Source organism: Phaseolus vulgaris, chromosome 3, assembly GCF_051622355.1.
Source record: "Phaseolus vulgaris cultivar YP4 chromosome 3, ASM5162235v1, whole genome shotgun sequence".
Lineage (NCBI taxonomy): Eukaryota > Viridiplantae > Streptophyta > Magnoliopsida > Fabales > Fabaceae > Phaseolus > Phaseolus vulgaris.
The window spans coordinates 18,722,626-18,741,412 of NC_143500.1; positions in this window are offsets into that span (position 1 = coordinate 18,722,626).

The window sequence follows — 18,787 nt, forward strand, 5'->3', positions numbered from 1 at the left end:
AAAGAAAAAGAAGTTTGAGAAAAACCTTGCCTCATTTTCAGTCTTTATCTTTTTCCCGTTCGAAGTGGCGACAGGCATCGCCAAACACACGCGTCGCCAAGAAAGAGGACGCCGCCAGGCGTGCGCATCGCCAAGAAAGAAGGCGTCGCCAAGATAAGGCGTCGCCAAGGTAGAAGGTGTCGCCAAGAAACATAACGAAGCAAATACGCACAATATATGACGAGCGTGTGCAAAAATAAAGCGGCGTTACAGAAACCAAGCATGGTACCGTGGAGTCAAATTTACAAGTAGTGTTCGAGATAAATGAGAGTAAGACAAATGGGGCAAACATTACATGCCCTGTGCTCATACAAAGAGTACAAACAAACCACTCTTCAGTGGCCTCCGGAGTCGGGATGGGAGGAGGATGAAGCTCCGCTCACAGCCCTCAAAGCCAGGGTAAGTTGTGACCTCCGTTGCTGGTTTATCTTCGAACCTGCACCAAGGGAAACAAACATGGTAAAGACACCACGAGGCAAGACATGCAAAGATTTAGAGAGGATCGAAAGCGGAAGTTTCTAAGGCAGTCACTCGTACATATATACTTCTCTAGGGTTTCGGCATTGAACTCCAAACTAATCAAAGTGGCAGAGTCAAAACCCCCCGCCTCAGCCAGGATCCGGCAAACCACCTGGTCGTTCGGGGTCAGCTTCTTGAAGGGTTTGGATTTTAGGGCTCTCGTCTCCCTCACCTAGTACAGCGGAAAACCATCTAGGGTGGAGGGCACGAGATCAGAGCAACAGACTTTGAAAAACCTACCCTTCCACCCAGTGAATGAGTTTTGGAAGGGGGTCAAGAGAACCCTGCCGGGAACGATACTGAAGATCACCCAGAGGTTGTTCCTTTGCCTTTTCACCTCAAAGAAGTGAAGAAAGATATCAACTGAGGGTGCACACCCCAGAAAGCCAAAGAGTATGTCAAAGGCCTTGACGAAAGCCCACCTATTAGGATACAACTGGGCCGGAGCAGCATTAATCTCCGTCAGTAGTTCCTTCTCAAACCTGGAGAAGGGCAGGCGCACGCCGATGCTCTTGAAAACCACCTGATAGAAGTAAAAGAAGGGGACCCCGTTCGTCCCCGCACACCGGCTCCCCCAGGGTGCAAGGGAGTACGACAATGTCGTCGTCATGCCTCCTAGCGAAGGCACGATGATCGTAGGAACACAAATCCCCTTTGTGTTCCCTTATGGCCCTGGTAGAAAGCAAGCATGAGCACTTGTCAAGGAGCTCGCGCGAGGCCCATGCATACAGGTCCTTGGGGTTAACCCTAGGGGGAGGAACGTGGGAAGACATGGCGCTACGAGAGGTGAGCAAAGAGCAGGGAGTTCAAAGAAGAATGGCGCGTTAGGAATACGGGAGGTAAAGCGCCAACTAGGAGGAATGCAAAAGGAACTCTGTGTGTAGCGATGCAAGAAGGGTGCGAAACACAGGGATGATGAACGCAGGTATAAGATTCTGAAGATCTAAATATTACGGTTGGAGCGCCAAGCGACACAAATGGGAGCACCATGCGATGGAGCCACGTGTCAGATGATGGAAGGACGATCCTGGAGCCACTGGTTATCATTCAGAAAACGTCGCGTCGACAGAATGCCCAAGGGTACGACGCGCCGCCAACAATGGGAGCGTCTTGCCAGAAGCTCAGAAAATGTCAGGATGAAGTCAAGTGAGGGAGTGTCCCATCACCCACACGAGAAATGCCACGTGGATGGCGCGGGCGAGACCCTGAGCTCTCCTCTGCCCCCAGGCGTCGCCAGTATAAGAAGCTGATGGCATCGCTAGCATGAGACGCCGACGGCGTCGCCAGTATAAGTTATCAGCGGCGTCGTCTCCCTGATACCCACAGGTAGGAAAGACTGTGGAGGGAGACGAAATCGAAGAAGTCAAACTAGTCACCAACGGCGTCACCTCCCCGATACCCACGGGTAGGAAAGACTGTGGAGGGAGACGATATCGCCGAAAAACGAGTGAACCACCGGTGAGGTCGCTCCCCGATACCCATGGGAAGGAAAGACCATGGAGGGAATGATCCCCTGGGGGGCTTCGAGCCTCCCCGGTGCTTGGCATTTCCAGACACCCTGAGGACGATACGGCGCTGCTGTAGCAGACCTCTCCTTAGGCGTGGGCGCCAGGCACCAAGAATCAAGGGATAGATCGCCTCGGTGCTTAAGACAGCCCAGGGACGATACGGGACTGACAGATAGGCCTCTCCGCGGGCGTGGGCACCGAAGCACGACCTTGTCCCAAGTGTTTAAGACCCAGAGTAGGTCTTAGCTTTCCCGTTGCAGCAGTGGCGGAGCTGCCATCGCCTTCACGGGGCAGAGGCCTCATAGATACGAAGGCGGAACAGGTTCTGAGGTACACGATAGGAGTAAGGCACCGGATGTACAGGGTCACCCAACACAGCGAAAGAAACGGGTAAAGTGCAGGCAAAGCAATCGAAGTACGTAAAGGTGAAGAATGAAGGTAAAATCATACAGACAGAACTCGATACCTCAAAGGTACAAAATTGTCATGCAAAACCCATAGTTCTGACAAAGGTGCAAATAGTTCAAAGGAGTTACAAGTTTATCAAAGATTGGAAAAAACAAGTATAAAGCGCGAAAGGTAAAGGTGGCGGGTGAGAGTCGGCGATTCAGTCATCCAAGTCGAGAGGCACGACCTTCTCGTCGACGACATGGTGTGTGGAATCGCAGTTTGAAATGTTGATGCCAGGGTTCTCACAAGACGCCTGAGTCAGAGCCTCTTGGAACCCCAGTCAGTTCTTGGACCTCCCCCTCTAGCTCTGCAATCCTAGAGTCCTTGGACGTCAACTGTTTCTCCAAGAACTCCTTCTCCACACGGAGCTTATTGGCCTCGGCTTGGAGAAGGCCCAAGGCTTCGACCTTCACCGCCAAGGCGTCCTCTCTCTCACCTAACTTCTGCCTCCAAGCAGCGTCCAGTTCTTTGAGTTTTTTCCGCTGTACTTCGGAGGCAAGAGCCGCCTCTTGGAGGCCAATGCTTTGGATTTGGTAGGAAGTGAGCTGGGCCAGTTCAAATTCGCGCGCGTACGCCTTGGCCCCCTCCCTACCCTCGTGGGCCAGTTTTAGCGAAGATTGGGAAGCTTCCTCCTTGAGCCCCCAGTTTTGTTTCTCCTCCTTCAGCGCTCCTACTTCTTGTCTCAGTTTACGGAGAGCCTCCCTCCCCTTGATAGCGCTTCGGGCCTGGGTGCGCCACTTAAGTGCCACCGCCAGGAACGCCCCCATATAATAAGGCATGCCTCCCCCCTTGCGAGGATCCGTTGGCGACATTCCTTCAGTAAAACCCTGCGTCAACTCCCAGTGGATGGGACGGGGAATCCGTGGCCTGCGGGAAGTCGAAGCTGGAACTGATGCAGGAGGGGCAGAGCCCGAGGCCCCAGCCGCGTCACGAAGCGGTAGTGACGGGGGCGGGGGAACCGAATCAGTCCCCTCCTCTCGTTCCTCTTGGACTGTTTGGGGTGGAGGCGATGTGGCGCTTGGAGGGTCGTCCCTGAGAGAACTCCCGCCACTGGGAGACGCGACAGTCAAGGCAGGAACGCCCGCAGCCCTCCTCTTATTGGAAACCAAGGCGGCGCCCGAGTCTTCACTGTCAGAATCTATCACCAGCACCCTCTTTCCTTTGTTGGGGCGTGCTGGAGCAGGAGTCGACGCCACGGCCAATGGAACCACGGCAATGGGAGGAGGAGAGGCAGACGGAGGAGGAGTCGGCAGGGAAGCGACGGTTGGCACGTCGGGGGCGACGGCGTCTCCACCCCCTTTGGCAGATTTTGCCTTCTTCAAGAATTTGGCAAGTGCAAGTCGCCTCGAAGAAGTCATTACTGAGCCTGCAGCAGTGAGAGTAATAAAGCAAAGACCAATTCAGATAAAACAGAATGGGAGTGCTTATAGCCAAACACGTGCAGATATTCATAGGGGTACAAGCGATGCAAGTAAGTTCACATAACCACGACAGCCCATACAGTACAAACAATCAAGAGCAGGTACAGAAGTAAGTGGAGAGTCCATGGGCGTTGAATTCGTTGGCAATGAGCTTGGCGGTATCAAAAACCACCCCGAGCTCCACCAAAGCTTTACACACGTCCCGATCAGCCGGGGCGAGTTGATCCAAAGCCAAGGCCTTGATCGTTATTGGCTTGTCCGTCCAGTACAGGGGAAAGCCTTCCAGTGCAGTAGGATCGTACTTGGTCGCACGCACTTTGAAGAACTTCCCTTTCCAGCCTTTGAATGAATTCTGGAAGAGCGTGAGGATGATGCACCCGGCGACGCTAGAAAAACTCACCCACAGGCTTTTACCTTGTTTCTTCACCTCAAAAAAATGAAGGAAGACATCAACGGAGGAGGGAATGCCCAAATACCCGCAAAGAATTTGAAAACCCCTCACGAAGGCCCAGCTGTTGGGGTGAAGCTGGGCAGGGGCGGTGTTGATTTCGGTGAGCAGCTCCCTCTCGAAGGAAGTGAAAGGGAGACGCAGGCCCACCCTTTTGAATACCATTTGGTAGAGGAAGAAGAAAGGACTTCCCCCGGTGGCCCTCGAGTCCACACAAACGGGTACCCCGGGTTTCACACGACATACCAAGGCGTGGGAGTCATGAGTTTTGTGGAATGCATTGAAGTTGTAGAGCGCGGGGTCCCCCTTGTGGGCCTCCACGTCGTTAACAAAGTTTAAGGTGGAGCATTCATCGAGGAGATCGTCGGAGGCCCAGTCATACTCCTCTTTATAGTGAGACCTAGGGAGCGGAGGAGGCGCGGTGGTCTTGGTTTTCGCCATTGACGCAAGAGCTGAAGAGTAAAGAGAACAGAAAGGGTTCAGCGAAAAGGGGTGTGGAGAAGAAAAGGGGGGAAAAAGGAGAAACCCTAGTCAAACCTTACCCATGCGAAAGAAAGAGGAGCGAGAGAAACAAAGAAGCACAAGAACGACATCAAAAGACAAGCAGATGGACAATCCCAGGCAGTTCATCCGTACATCATAGTCATGCAGTAAAGGAAGTCAACAAGGGAGGGAAAAACCGTACCTTTAGGGGTCGAAGTGTGTGATGAGCGGAAGCACGCAAAAGCAAAGATTGCGAGAGAGAAAATTCGAAGAAGATGAACAGTGAGAGAAGGCAGAGAAAGTGGATGTAACAGTGGTTTCGAGCGCGGAGTTTGGGTAACTTAAAAGTTACGAGTAGCGCGAGGGGGAACAGATGGTAACCGTGAGATGATGCCACGTGTCGCAGGATTAGGCGCTCACTGGGAGCGTAAGAGACTCTTAGGGCTAACCGCGTGATGAGCCACGTGGCAAGCGATTAAGCGTGGCCCTAAAAGGTGTTGCTTTCCCCGTTTCAAAGGATGTCCAATCAGCCATTAAGGGCACCCCAATGGTTCAGAGAATGTCACGTCAATAGTTCGAGAAGTGTCACGTCAGCAAAGAATGACACGTCACCAGGGTGACACGTCGATGGCGTGGGCGAGACCTTAATCTTTGCGCTGAAGACAAGTCTTCAGCTTAAGACTGGGGGGCTTATGTACCGTCCCGTATCCGGGCGTTGACAAAGTCAAGGTCAAAGTCAACGTCGGGGTCAAAGTCAACATAAGGCGTCGCCTAGGTGAGGAGACGCCAAGTGCAAGCATCACCGAGGCGGGGCGTCGCCGAGAGGAAGCGTCGCCAAGGTAAGGCATCGCCTAGGTGAAGGCCTCGCCAAGTCAAGGCGTCGCCCAGCTAGGGCGTCGCCAAGGTCAAATGTCACAAAAGCAAGGCAATCACAGTGTTGCTCCCCGATACCCATGGGTAGGAAGGACCATGGAGGGAGTGACACCATGGGAAGGCCTCAAACCCCGATAACCCGGGGTAGCAATAAAGAGAAGAGAAGGGTGGCTTCAAGGCCATAGTAATAGCGCCAGTGTAGAGCAATCTGACTCGTGAAGTGCCCATGCCGCCCCAGAGACGCCCTTGGGATAGTTACGACTCACGAGAAGGGTCACGCCCGGGGGTAGCCAGGTGCAGGGTACAAGAGGAAGGTAGATACGCTCTCAAAGTGAGTGACTAGAGGTTTGGGGGCATGAGTTGGCACCCAAAAAGTCACCCCTTGCGCAAGTGCACTCCCAGGTAGGAGGACTCACGAGGACATACCCCCAGATGGGGTCACGGCGCTGTGAGGCCCTCCACGTGGACAGCAGCCAAGTCAGAATAAAAACGTCATTTTGTCAGGTACAAGGTAATTAAAGTTATTTAACACAGTTTACGTTTCGAGCATTTTAAGGTACTTTAAATGCTTCAGGCGGTTTCAACGTCTTAAAGGCACTGAACGTTTCATAATTAAATGCGCTTTAAGGTGCTTTGAATGCGGGAGTAGTTTAAATAGCGCCTTGAATGTTGGAAACGGGGTTCGAACTTTTGGCATACTTTCCTAGAACACACTCTGGTTGCTTACTCGAGTCTTGAGACTACGCACAAGGGACTAGAGAGAGAGAGAGGTTGTTTGCCAGGAGGAGAAAATAGACACTAGAGATAGTTTCTTTTGACCACCTTCAGAGTGCCATTCACGGTGCTCCGATACGGAGGTGTAGAGTTTTGGTGTTTCCCGCTAGCTGACTTGAGCGTCGGAGTGCAAACGGCCGCTAGGGCGCCCTTTTGTCCTTCTTTGCAGGAATCCACAGGTAACCAGTGGGAAGGAGTCCCTAGCTGACGGGTGAGGTTGCACACAAAAACGTCCCAGGTCAACCGGCCGGAACATTAAATATTGGAAATAGAAAGGAGAAATGAATACACGAAAAAAGAACTTATAGAAAAAGGAGAAACAACACTAGTATTCATATGACAAATACTATTCCATACTATGATTTTATTTTTGTTGGTGATAATTTGCATTGTAAAAATTTATTTAGTTTGATTAAAATTTATATTTAATCAAAATAAAACTAAGTTGAATAATCGGTAAATTTATCATGTATTACTACTATGTTAGCTATGTTTTGATAAAATTTGTTGTTCCTACCGGTTGACCAAATTGTGCTTCGTGCGTAGCTAAGACTCGCGTATCAATGACTCCTTCGTCTTTGTTCCAAATCTCCACCCTTCGTCGCCGTGAGTACCTGAAACAGAGAGAACAAAGGGCGTCCTCGCGGCCGTTTGCACTCCGACGCTCTAGTCAGTATGGCAGTAAAACACCGTGCACCTCCGTATCGGAACACCGCAACTGTAGTGTTCTGAAGGTGCGTAACTGTTTCCTAACTAACTTCTCTCTTGTGCTCAAATCACTCGTGTGTACAGAGTGTAAGCGCAAATGATTCAAAAACGTACCTCACTAAGCTTTCGGAAAAGCTTATATACCTTGGGTTTCAATCTTTTGTCACGAGTCACTCATGACTTAAGCACAACTCTGGGTGGAGGCCTTACGACGTTGTAACCCAACTTAGGGAAAACCCAGCGCGCAAGTCTCCCTTCCTTGAAGTGCATCTGGTGCAGGGGGTGACTACCTGGGTGCCGACTAATGCGCCCCATCCTCTAGTCATGCGCCCTGGGGATATCTCTGCCTTCTTCTCGTACCACGCATGCAGAATACCCCCTGGGACGTGGCCCTCTCCCGGGTCGTATCTGTCCCAGTGGTTCTCCAAAGGTGGTGTGCACTGCCGCGTCTCTACACCTCATGCATGGGTACTCCACAAGTCCGGTCTCTCCCTGCGGGTACTGGGAGTATGGCTTTGAAGCCACCTTTCTCTTCTCTTTATTACTCTTCTGAGGTACCGAGGCTCGAGGCCTCCACGCCCTTACCGTGGCCTCTTACCATGTCGCCCCCTACATGGTCTCCCCTACCCGTGGGTATCGGAGGGTGGCCCTTCCTATCTATGGGCGCGTCCTAGGGTGCCGCCTCCTCCACGGTCGCTCCTACCCGTGGGTATCAGGAGGTGTTACCCATTGGATGCAAGAACCCCTTGACTCGGACCCAGTCAACGCCCGAGGCCGGTCAACGCTCGAGGCCCGACCATCTTCCTTCCCATCTCCCTGTGCCCTCAATGGGTTCTACCAAGTGTTGACTTTGGTCAACGCCCGTGGACGGGTCGGTACATTTATGTTTACATGTATTCGTATTTATGAAAATGAACTTAAATTTATATTGATAATATAAGTGTGTGAATAATAATTGTACTGGCCAGACCTCAGACATCAACATCAAAGATCGGTATCGGACATTAACATCGGACATCAGTGGTATGGTCGCAATAATAGGCCACGTAAGCGCGACCTCGGGAATAATATGAGTTAAAAGCTAGATATAAGAAAGACCTAATTCACGGGAGAGTCCTTGCATGCGGTGTGTATAGTACATTCAGGTGCAGCACAAGGAAGTATTCCTTGAAGGGGGCCTAAGCCCACGAGCACTAGGGTTTCCAAGGAAAGCTGCATGCATGGCACGTGAAAAATTAGGGCACCTGCAGAATAGATGGCTCCGCAGTGGTGGTGCATGAATTGGTACCCTGACAACCATATTGTTAAGATTACGCACTCCAGGAGAGGAAGGTTTTGTGTGTCTGATTACGCTAAGATTGTGTAATGCGGCACAAGAATCTCCTCCTAGTAACCCTAATCCCTCTAGGGGCACGGGGAACAGTGAGTTGACCTACAAGACAACCTATAAAAGGGAGACGACATCCCTGGTAAAGGTACACCGTTTCTAAGCTTGAAACTATTTTACTTACTCATTGTTTTTTAGCCCAGTACTGACTTGATCGCCGGAGTGCAATCAATAGGTAGGCCCCCCTCTGTGTCAACGGAGTCGCTTTCTAGCATCCAGAAGTGAGCGCGGGAACTAGGAGGAGCCACCGCCAGCCTTTGAAGTCAACGGCGGCTGAGTCAACCAACGAGAACATTTGGCGCCCACCGTGAGGCCCGATAAAACTAGGTCTCACCCACAATTGTGTTGAGAGCCATCTAGCAACATGAGAAACACAAGACAAGGTGCATCTGTACTAGAAGGAGGAGACAGCGTCACCATGCAACAACTCATGGAGACCATTCACGCCCTTCAGCAAGCAGTGGCAACGTCCAAAGCTGACCAGGACAGGATTCTGGCCGAAGTTCAGGCTGAACAGGTAGCTAACCAGGACCGATTCCAAGTCGATTTGGCCGCGTCACAGGCAAGCAATGAAGAGTTGCGTGTGCCAACGAGGAACTGCACAGAGACTTGCAACACATAGGGGAGCGCACGAACGATGAGCCAAACCCAGGCGATCATGGATACGGAAATACCAGCTAGTTTCAAGGTTCCGAAAATCACCTTCACAGGTGTTGAAGACCCGGAGGCCCACATCACGACCTTCCACACCCAGATGATGATCTCGGGAGGAACTGGCGTTATGCACTGCAAGCTGTTCATGAGAGCATTCTCAGGAACAGCGTTAGACTGGTTCATTAGTCTCCTCAATGCACATATCACCTCGCTTGACCAGTTCTCAACCTTGTTTAGAGAGCAGTTCATTGTCAACCAGACTCCCCCTCCTGTCTCTTTCAATCTCTTTGATGTGAAGCAGTATTAGGGAGAGCCCTTGAAAGATTTCCTGAACCGGTTTGGGGCACTGGTGGTGAAGCTGCACACTACAGACGAAGCCATGGTGGTACACGCCTTCAGGTGTGAGATCTTGTCAAGGCCTTTCAGTGACTCCCTGATAAGGTGTCGCCCAAAGACGTTTAGTGAGATCCATCGCCGAGCCGTAGCCCACATCGGCGCAAAAGAGGAGGTGTCTGAAAAACGTGGAAGTGTTGGCCCAACTAGACCTCGGGGAACTGGTCGCCCTCAACCCGTGAGGGTGAATGAAGCCACGACAGGAAAGAAACCCCCAGCTAAACAGACAACGTATGAGCCCGGGAAGCATCAGACTAGGGCACGAACTAGAGAAGGCACACCCACCAAACACTGATTCAGAATAGACCTTAAGGAGTTGATCGTTATCCCCAATGTAGCGGATAGGCTGAAGTCACCCCTAAAGACCGATAGGAGATTGGGGCCAGGCAAGGACACTTGGTGCAAGTTTCACCAAGCCTTTGGCCACAACTTGCGCAACTGCTTAGCACTGGGGCACCAACTAGATGAACTGGTGAGGAATGACTTTCTGAAAGAATATCTACAAGAACAATAGGGAGCTCCGACATCAGCAGCCTCAGTAAGAGACCAGGGGCATGAGGTACCCATCCACGGGGAACTCAATAAGGGGGTTTCTCAGGAGGAGGATGCACCGCCTCCCAGCGAAAGAAATATGCCAGGAAAGTAATGGAAGTGGAATCAAAGGAGTCAGACCAATCCCCCGAGCCTGACCTCTTCTTCACCAAGGGCAACCTGCAGGATATGGTCCCACATGACAATGACCAGTGGTGATATCAGTGGTGACAGTGGGGAAAAGAGTACATTGTGTCCTTGTCGACCAAGGAAGCTCGGTAGACGTGATGTTCTGGTCCACCTTCAACAAGTTGTAGTTGTCGCCCGACCAGTTAAGACCTTATGACGGCTGCCTATACGATTTTGCTCGGGACCACGTAAAAGTGCGTGGACATGTAGAGCTAAGGACAACCTTCACTGACGACACGGCGTCCCCCACCGTTAACATAAGGTATCTTGTTGTCAATGCTCCTTCAGCTTATAACATACTTTTGGGTAGGCCTGCTTTGAACAGAATTGGAGCAGTAGCCTCTACAAGGCATATGAAGATGAAGTTGCTTTCCCTTGAAGAGACTGTGATCACCATCAAGTTCGATTAGAAGGAGGCAAAGAAGTTGTATCGTCCTGTATCCGGGCGTTGACAAAGTCAAGGTCAAAGTCAACATAAGGCGTCACCTAGGTGAAGAGACGCCAAGTGCCAGCGTCGCCAAGAGGAAGCGTCGCCAAGGCAAGGCGTTGCCTAGGTGAAGGCGTCGCCCAACCAAGGCGTCGCCAAGATCAAATATCACTAAGGCAAGGCAATCACAGTGTGGTTCCCCGATACCCATGGGTAGGAAAGACCATGGAGGGAGCAACGTCGTGGGAAGGCCTCAGGTCCCGATAAATACGGGGTAGTGATAAAGAGAAGAGAAAGGTGGCTTCAAGGCCATAGTGATAGCACCAGTGTAGGGCAGCCTGACTCGTGAAGTACCCCTGTCGCCCCAGAGAAGCCTTTGGGACAGATACGACTCAAGAGGAGGGTCACGCCCAGGGTAGCCAGGCGCAGGGTACGAGAGGAAGGCCGATACACTCTCAAAGTGAGTGACTAGATGATTGGGGGCATGAGTTGGCACCCTAAAAGTCACCCCTTGCGCAGTAGCACTCCCAAGCAGGAGGACTCGCACGAAGAAACGCCCCCAGTTGGGGTCATGGCGCTGTGAGGCCCTCCACGTGTACAACAGTCAGGTCAGAATAGAAACACCATTTAACCAGGTACCAGGTAATTAAATTCATTTAATACAGTTTCCGTTTCGAGCGTTTAAGGTATTATAAAGGCTCCCAAGCGTTTCAACATCTTAAATGCGCTGCGTTTTCTAATTAAATGCGCTAATTAAATGCGCTACGTTTTATGATTAAAGGCGCTTTAAATGCTAGGGTAGTTTGAATAGCGCTTTGAATGTTGGGAACGGGGTTCGAACTTTTGGCAAATTTTCCAGAAACTATCTAGTTGCTTGCTCGAGCCTTGAGGTTACGGACAAGGGACTGGGGAAAGATCTTTGCTAGGACGAGAAAATATACACTAGACTCAGTTTCCTTTTTACCACCTTCAGAGTGCCATACGCGGTGCTCCGATACGGAGGTGCATAGTTTTTGGTGTTTCTTGCTTTCTGACTTGAGCGTCGGAGTGCAAACGGCCGCTAGGGCGCCCTTTTTTCCTTCTTTGCAGGAATCCACAGGTAACCAGTGGGAAGGAGTCCCTAGCTGACGGTTGAGGTCGCGCACAAAGACGTCTCAGGTCAACCGGACAGAACATTTGGCGCCCACCGTAGGGCCGATATAAAACATTGGTCTCATCGTAAGTTTGAAAGGATCTATCAGGTCACGATAACGATCGAGAAAACAGTGAAGAATGGCCTCCACTAGACAAGCTACCGCACGCGCTGCGCCAGAAGAACTGTCCATGCAGCAGGTCCTGGAGATAATGCGGGGGCTGCAAGATGATATGGCGGAGTCGAAGTTGGAACAGGAACGCATGCAAGCGGATCTCGAAGCCTCGCATGTGAGGAACGAAGAGCTCCATCGTATAAATGAGGAGTTGCGCCGGGGCTTGCGGAATAATCGGGGGCAACGCGAACATGACGAGATGGAGAACCTCTCCCCGCCAAGGGAGTTTTCCACTCCCTTCTCGCAAGAGATTCTGGATGCAGTGATCCCCAACACGTTCGCAGGGCCCAAGGTGATCTTCACCGGGATGGAGAATCTTGAGGCGCATCTCTCTGCATTTCACACACAGATGGTCCTGGTAGGCGGCTCCGACGCTGCCAAGTGCAAGCTCTTTATGAGCACCCTGACGGGGATGGCTATGGATTGGTTCATCAGCCTCCCGGACGGCCATATCACCTCCTTCCGACAACTGTCGCGGTTGTTCAGGGAACAATACCTAGCAAACAAGGCCCCGCAGCCGGTTTCCTACGATCTGTTTGATGTGAAACAGTATCAAGGGGAGACCCTAAAGGAATACATCAACCGCTTCGGAGCCCAGGTAGTAAAGGTTGGTACGACAGAGGAGCCCATGATTGTGTACGCGTTCTTGAAAGGTGTATGCCCCGGCACTTTTGGCGAATCATTCGCAACCGCCCTAGGACTTTTGCTGAAATACGCCGTCGGGCGGTGGAACATATCGCTTCTGAGGGAGAGGTATGTGAGAAGCGCACCAGCGTCGTGCCCTCATGCCCGAGAGGACCGACGCGAACTCAGCCCGCCAAGGTCAATGAGACCACGACGGGAAGGAAGAAACCAGAGGGGAGACGCCCCTACGAGGCCAACAGATTTGAACAAAGCCTGCCCGAAGGACTCATACCTGTTCCCCAGCATTGATGCCCTAGTGGACAGTGTGTCAAGTTGCAGACTCCTCAATTTTTTAGATGCTTTCTCCGGATAAAATCAAATCCAGATGCATCCCAGGGATGAATGCAAAACAACATTCATGATAGAGCTTTCCAGTTATTGTTACGAGGTGATGCCTTTTGGGCTCAAGAACGCTGGCGCAACTTATCAAAGGTTGATGGACAGGGTGCTCGCCCTTATGATAGGGCGGAACGTCCAGGCCTACGTTGATGACATGGTGGTCACCTCTTAGGAGAAACACCAACACGTTGCCGACCTTGAGGAGCTATTCACCACAATAACCAAGAACAGGTTGAAGCTGAACCCGAAAAGTGTGTGTTTAGGGTAGAGACAGGGAAGTTCTTAGGGTTCTGGCTTACCGAGCGGGGAATAGAAGCAATCCCTGAGAAGTGTGCGGCAATCATAGCCATGAGGAGCCCGATCTCAGTGAAGGAGGTGCAACAACTAATAGGATGGATGGCAGCTTTGTCCCATTTTCTATCAATAGGAGGGGAGAAAGGACATCCATATTTCCAGTGCTTAAAGAGGAACAAGAGGTTCGTATGAACCAACGAGTGCGAGGAGTAGTTCCTCAAACTAAAAGAATACCTTGCCAGTCTCCCAATATTGTGTAAGCCACGACCAGGTACTCCACTCCGCCTATACTTCGCCATTACAGAACGGGCCATCAACTCGGTCATCGTCCAGGAGCATGACCACGTGCAGAGGTCCAACAGGTAAGCACCTCAGAAGGTGATCCTGCCTGTTGACCGGAGCGCTGGAGAATGCCTCGTCAAAGGATCGACGTGCGCGCCGCTTCTCACCTCCGTTCCTCCTCTGGATCTATCTCAAGAACCTGCAAAGAAACGATACGGCGCCGCTGCGGCCGATCGCACTCCGACGCTCAAGTCAGTGACGGTATCACCAAATACTAAGAACTGGAGCCGTGCAAATCTCTCTCACAAACAGCTCTGTCACTCGCAAGCGTAAAGTGTATGAACTGAACGTGCGTACCTTAGAAAATCTGTTAGGAACTCTTATATACCTGATGGTTTTCTCTCTCCTGGCAGTTACAGACTTGGACACGTGGCTTGTATCCAACTGTACACGTGCCATCATCTGGGGCTCCCTGACTTGGCGCTGCTTCTTCTCTCGTTTTGGCTAAGTTACCTATGCATGGTACTGCCCAGTGCATAGCTAACTCAGGAGTGCGATCTCTACTGAAACTGGCGAGGTAGGGCCTTCATACACCTTCCCTGTGGTCTCGCCGGCCGCCTTCATAATCTGCTTCTCCTTCATCTTCGGCGATGTGCTTGTTCTGGCGATCTCCGACTGCCTGGTCGCCTGAGTCCGCATCTGGCGACTTCATCCCCAACCTGGCGATCGCCTATTCTGGTAAGCTGGAGGTCGGAACACGCCAACTTAACTATCGGCGACTACACGTGCCTCCCGACTTCCTTCCCAACTGTCAACCTGGCGCCTTGTCAACACGCCTATACTGTAGCAGGATGCCACGTCATCGCATCCGACCACCAGGGCGGTACAGAAGGTGAAGGAAGAAGCCACCGATCGTTGACTTGGGAAACAGTGAGAGTGTACAGAATAAGCGCATACAACTTGTCAAGGGAAGAATTGTTGCACGTTTTCCTGGTCGAAGAGGGTAAAAATTGGATGACGCCCTATAGACGCTACTTGGCTGATGGGACACTCCCACTGGAGCCAACAAAGGCCAGGGTTTATATGATTCCAATAGTACATTATGAATGATTCTTGACATTCTTAAGAATCATCTTGAGTTGGATATGAGATAGGCACTTTATCATAGAATTGGATCAAGGTTCTATGAACAAGAACTCACCAAGACTAGTACCAAAACCCAAACTCATATGGAAGTTCCATGTATTGTCAAATTGAACCGATTAAAATGGAACAAAAGGCAAGATTACCGAATAGAAATGCTGGAAACTTAAAAGCACCGAACCAAAATCAAACAAAAGAAGAAGAACCAGCTGAGAATTGAAAAAGCCGAACCAAAAAAGGCAACACAAGCTAAGACATGAACATAAAAAGAGAAGGAAGGAAGGAGAAGAGAAAGCTCATGAAGATGGAGGAATGGTTGGATGATCACGCCACTTAGAGGATGGCGACTCCAAGATGAGTGTGCAAGCCGCCACTTGAGGTAATCATTGAACTCTCAAGATAAGACTAGTGAGGAAGGCACAAAGCTCTCCAATGCTCTCTCAAAAATTGAGTATAGTTTCTCTAATCAAAATTCAAATCTGAAAAATACAAAGGCAGCACCTTAATTTATAGCCTAGAGGTGCTAAAATGCAAAGCTAAATGAATTCAAAATTCCCCCCAAATACAAATGAAAGTGGCGCCAACTATAGTCATGAGGAAGGTGTGACCTTCTCTCTCACTTTGGCACCTCCCTAATTACTCCTACACCTATCTATAACGCACCCCCCGTAAGACTCCTAACTAAAGACCTAAAGATGCTTTAACAAAAGAGGTTTCTAATGTTTCCCTCTAAGCACCTTCAAACAAAGAAATTACAAAAAAAGAAAATAAACGTCCATTAGCTCCTAAAGCTTTGAACATGCTTCTTGTAAGCCTTTGAGGTGGGCTTTGACCTCCATGGGCGTCCTCCATTTGAGCCTCAACCTCTTCTTGCTCTTTACGATTGGCCTCCATGTCCACTTGAGCTTGATCTCCATCAAGGGTAGTCAAGAAAAATGCAAGTAAATATACCCTGGTTGACGGAAAATTGTTTAGACACGGGTACGCTCACCCTATCCTGCCCTGTGTAAGTGGTGAACAATGCACACGCATCATGACAGAACTCCATGAAGGTATATTGGGGAGTCACATCGGCGGCCGAGCTCTTTCGTCGAAGGCCGTCCGAGCAGGATACTACTGGCCAACTATGAGAGAAGACTGCACGAGGTACGCACGATGCAAGCAGTGCAAACAGCAAGCCGATTGCCATCATGCGCCCCTAGAAGAATTACGGTCAATATACAACCCATGGTCTTTTCACACTTTGGGGATTGGCATCCTGGACCATTCCCTCTAGCAATTTGTTAGATGAAATACCCCGTAGTTTCCATCGAGTACTTCACCAGGTGGATAGAAGCTGAACCCGTTGCACAAATCACATCACACAAGATTCAGCACTTTTTGTGGAAGAATATCGTTTGCCGCTTTGGGATTCCAAAACGCTTGGTGTCTGACAATGGCACCCAATTCGCAAGCCAACAATTAGGAAAATTATGCATGGAGCTCGGTATCAAACAGGTGTTCGCATCAGTCGAGCATCCCCAAACGAATGGGCAGGTCGAATCAGGCAACCGATTCTTGCTTGGGGGCTTAAATAGAAGACTGGAAAAAGCTAAAGCCAACCTCAGTGATCTCAGCCACCCCTTTGAGCCTCTTATCTTGGGTAGAGAGGCCAGGGGCAGAGAGGCCAGGGGCCTGGGGCAGAGGGGCCAGGAGCAGAGGGACCTGGAGCAACCTTCATTTGAGCTGCCACAACAGCCAAGTCTCTCCTCTTCTCTGCATTAAGCACCATGCCTGCATAAGAAGATAAAAACGCATAAGAGTCCAAACAAGCAACACACAAGCAAGAAAACACTAGCAAAAGTAGGGGGGAAAGGGGGGTACCAATGTAACCCTTAAAGGATTTAGGGTTGTATTCGAGCTTGAGTAACTCGACAGAGCTAAACACCACTCGAAGGTTGGGGAAGAAGTTGCACACCTCTTGTTCCCACAGGGTAAGTCCTCGAGGCATCTGGATTTCTTGAGCCCAAGTTCCTTCACCCAGTAAAGGGGAAACCCATCAAAGAGGGTGGAGTCTAACTTGCTGTAGAACTTCCCCTTGAAGCCCTTGTAAATTGCTGGAAGAGGGTCAGCAATACTCTCCCAACGACCCCATTGAAGCTCACCCACAACTTCTTCCCTGGGCTCTTGGCTTCGAAGAAATACAAGAATGCATCCATAGACAACGTATGGACAAAGTGGTCGCATAGGATGGAAAAGGCCCTAACGAATGCCCAGCTATTGGGGTGTAGCTGGGCAGGAGCGACATTGACCTTGGTGAGGAGAGCATGCTCGAAACCGGTGAAGGGTAGGCGAAGGGTAAGTCTTTTGAAGACAGTTCAATAGATGAAGCAAAATGGTCCCTCCGGGTCCGACGACTCATCAAAGTAGACAGGTTCACCTATCCTACAAGACACGACCTTCACGAATCTATCATGCTCCTTCCCAAAGATACGAGATTTAGGGCAGTCCTCGCTTTTCATAAAATGCGATCGTAAAACGAAGAACAGAAAAGCAGAAAAACGAAGAACAGCGATAGTAAAATGCGGAAAACATAAACAATCCCAGAACAGTTAAAGCATGTCAAGAGCATCAGAATGATAGAACAAAGGCGATGATGGAATAAAAAACATACCTTGGAGTGATTATGCTTCGGGGAGTTGAAGTGGTTGGGGAAGAAGACAGAGCGTTTGAGAGGCAGAAATGTTCGAAAAATGCTTAAGAGAAGTAATGAAATAATGAAAGAAGCGTAAGGGTTGAGGGGTTTAACGTATAAGGGGAAGCGCAAGCGGCAACAGGTCTCGACCGTTGATCTTGCCACGTGTACGCTGATTAAAAAGTATGGTGAAACGTCACTTCTGTACACGTCTTGTCATTCATTCGCCACATAGGTCGCCATAGGCGATCACTTAGCCTCTTCGCTGAAACAAGTTCCAACTCGAGCCTGGGGGCTTGTGTACTAGCCAGACCTCAAACATCAGTATCAGAGATCGGCATCGGACATTGACATCGAACATCGCTGGTCTGGTCGCAATAATAGGCCACATAAGTGCGACCTCAGGAATAGTATGAGTTAAAAGCTAGATATAAGAAAGACCTAATTCACGGGAGAGTCCATGCATGCGGTGTGTATAGCACATTCAGGTGCAACACAAGTAAGTATTCCTTGAAGGGGGTCTAAGCCCACTAGCGCTAGGGTTTCCAAGGAAAGTTGCATGCATGACACGTGAAAAATTAGGGAACCTGTAGAACAGATGGCTCTGTAGTGTTGGTGCATGAGTTGGTACCCTGGCGATCATACTGTTAAGATTACGCACTCCAGGAAAGGAAGGTTTTGTGTGCCTGATTACGCTAAGATTGTGTAATGCGACACAAGAATCTCGTCCTAGTAACCCTAATCCCTCTAAGGGCGTGGGGAATAGTGAGTTCACCTAAAAGACATCCTATAAAAGGGAGACGACATCCCTGGTAAAGGCACACCGTTTCTAAGCTTGAAACTTGATCCGATCGGTCATCGGTAGTTGATGACGTCAGCAGAAGATGAACACGTGGGCCACTCGTAGGGTGACGCGTGGACCGGGTGACAGAGAGATCAGGGAGCAGATCATCCAAAGAGGTGATCGGTGGTCAGTAGCCAAGTGGCCACCGACAGATCAGTCGGCAGAGAAGTCAGGGGACAGATCACCCAGAACGGTGATCGGTGGTCAGTAACCAAGCGGTCACCGACAGATCAGTTCCCAGATGAACACCTGGGGGCAGAACGCGAGAAGCAGTAGGGCACCGATCAGTCATCGAGTGCATGGTCATCGGGGTCTCATGTTACACGCAGTTAAGCTGGGACTGAGGTTCCCATCGAGAGCGTTACGCACGGACCTCGCATGAACATATCTAAGAGAATTGTGCATGAGGGTGGCAT